Genomic DNA, 2,669 nt, shown 5'->3' with positions numbered 1-2,669 from the left:
TTCTTTGAGGTAAGTATCTTGCCTAACTTTGTGTGGGGGAGCTACCCCTATGATTTGAGTTGTTTGTGCTATTTATGTCATGTGAAAGCCATGTACGCGAGGTGACGCGTACGTACTCAGGCTTATATGTGGAAGTTGACCAGTCTAGACTCTTAGGCATCTTTTATGTACTTATTTGGAATTGTTAGCACATGTTATATCTTTTATTTGACATGTACACTATCACATGCTTTATTTGAAGTTGTTGTTACATGTCACATTCGCACTACTAGAAAATGATTTTATTGGAACGGTTATTTTGCAATGATTTTTAACTGTTACAATAAATCATATATTGGAATGGTTTTAACCATCCCAATAGAGTCAAAAGGCTTCTGGGACAGCGACAAAAGAAATATTACGGATATTGTAATGTACTGTCTACAACAACAACAAGCCCAGTATAATCCCACTTAGTTGGGTCTGGGGAGGGTAGTGTGTACACAGACCTTACCCCTACCCTAAGGTAGAAAGGCTGTTTCCAATTAGACCCTCGACATCCTTTCCTCCAAGAACTTCCCACCTTGCTCTTGGGGAGACTCGAACTCACAACCTCTTGGTTGGAAGTGAAGGTTGCTTACCATAAGCAACCTCCACTTCCAACCAAGAGGTTGTGAGTTCGAGTCTCCCCAAGAGCAAGGTGGGAAGTTCTTGGAGGGAAGGATGTCGGGGGTCTATTTGGAAACAGCCTCTCTACCTCAGGGTAGGGGTAAGGTCTGCGTACACACTACCCTCCCCAGACCCCACTAAGTGGGATTATACTGGGTTGTTGTTGTTGTTGTTGTTGTTGTGACGGTCACCATAAGTAAATATATGGAGACGGTTTGTAAAAGCAATACGATAGAGTTATCTCTGGGAACAGTTTGGTAAAATAAAAGTATATTTATTTTCCCTTCTTACTTTCCCTCCTACATATTTATTAAAAATAAATTTAAATAAATGACCCCACTAATATTTTAATAACTCTTTAATATATTTTTTAAGTTAAAACAAATATTATGAAATGTTCCTTCACTCTCTCTAACTCTCAAAACTTGAAATTAGACATCTTCTCTCTCAGCCTCAACCTAGAACACATCGATCTCACCATCCACGAACTCTGTCGGCCAGCTCCGACAAAGGACGACAACTGCCGGTGAATGACGACCAGTTTCGGCTAACATACGACAATCTCTGAGGTAGGCTATCAATTTTTTCCTGTTCGATGTTTGTATAACTGTTCGATTTTCGCTTTATTTTTTCACTTCTGCTTTCTTTTTCCCCTCTGTTTTCTTTATTTGGTAATAGTTCTGATTAACCCATTATTTTGCTTCTGCTTTGTTTGTATTACATGATACATTTTGTGATTTCTAGTTTACAAAATTGGGCGATTATTTGTTAGGTTTTGATTTTGTATTTGAAACCATGAGATTTTCCTTGTTCGATGTTTGCTATCGCTGTTCGATATTCTCATTTTTTCTTTCTCTAGTAATATTTTTGATAAACACATTCTTTTACTTTTGTCCGATTATGCGTGTGCTGCTTTCACTTAAAATGAAAGGGAGCATGGATAGAAGACATTGAAGCACCTAATACGATGAACTTATATGTTGGTATTTACAGTCCAATTGAAATCAGAGTTGCGACATATATCTGTAGCTAATATTTACAAATTTAAACAGGGCTGAATCCATGAAAGAACTATTGCTGTTGAGACGAGTTTATATGGTCAGTGAGGATAGATATAGCGAACTTCAACTTGCTTGTAATTGAGGCGTAGTTGTTATTGTTGTTGGAGTTCTTCATCCTTAGTTTCTTGTCCTATCTTATGAGTGTGTAGAATTTGGTCTCAATACATCTTCTAAATAAGATTATGCTCATTTATTTTGTGCACTGTAGGATCATTATCTATTGGTGAATTTTAGCCAAAGCACTTGAGACTTTAGATAGTGAAAACGAATCATGTGCAATTATGTTGATTCTGCTTCCATGCATTCAACAAAAAGAAGGTTGTGAAGAGAGATTGCTGCTCTGCATGAGGTAGAGTTTCAACGAGGAATTAAGAATCGGTAGGGAGCATAATGCTTTTATCTTCTAGTTTTTTTGGTTTATTTTATTATTATCAAAGCAAGAGATGTGGATTACATTCTTGCTTGTACTAAAACAAAGAGGTTATGAATGTTAATTGTCTAGTGATTTAGGAGGATCTATTTCTTCATATGGTGTACCGTTTAAATATTTTTTTTAGAAAATGACCTACACTGATGATGTCGGGAAGAAGATATTTGCTATCTAATATCTTCAAGGTTACTTGGTATACAGAGGATTCAATTAAATTCTAGCATTTTCATCTGTACTATTCTGAGTTTTCTGATTCTGGTAATTCAATTCTAGCATTGTCATTCAGTAAAATGTATTTGCATTTAAGAAGATACTGATGTACAGGTCTCCTATACAGAACTTCAAACTCTTATTTCTCCCCTCTCATAATATTTTATGTCTTCTTCATGGCTTTTTTGGCGCACTGCAAATGCCTCCTTTGTTAATCTGGTTATATATAGTCTTCTCCAGAAGGGTTTCTTCAGAACTTTAACTACTGAAATATCGAAAGCTTGGTTTATTCTGCACATAAACGAAGTCTGGTTCATGCA

General features: G+C 36.4%; 1 long non-coding RNA gene across 1 annotated transcript; it reads left to right on the top strand.

Annotated features, from left to right (window-relative positions):
* The first annotated feature begins 1,055 nt into the window (after window positions 1-1,055).
* On the top strand, window positions 1,056-2,362 carry LOC107812663 (uncharacterized). The gene is made up of 2 exons (XR_001654163.2): window positions 1,056-1,217; window positions 1,918-2,362. It is a non-coding gene; the product is annotated as an uncharacterized LOC107812663 (long non-coding RNA).
* The last annotated feature ends 307 nt before the right edge of the window (window positions 2,363-2,669 follow it).

This window comes from Nicotiana tabacum, chromosome 7 (assembly GCF_000715075.1).
Source record: "Nicotiana tabacum cultivar K326 chromosome 7, ASM71507v2, whole genome shotgun sequence".
In the NCBI taxonomy this organism is placed as follows: domain Eukaryota; kingdom Viridiplantae; phylum Streptophyta; class Magnoliopsida; order Solanales; family Solanaceae; genus Nicotiana; species Nicotiana tabacum.
Note: the sequence above shows the minus strand (reverse complement) of the source record. Positions and strands in the feature narration are given on the sequence as shown.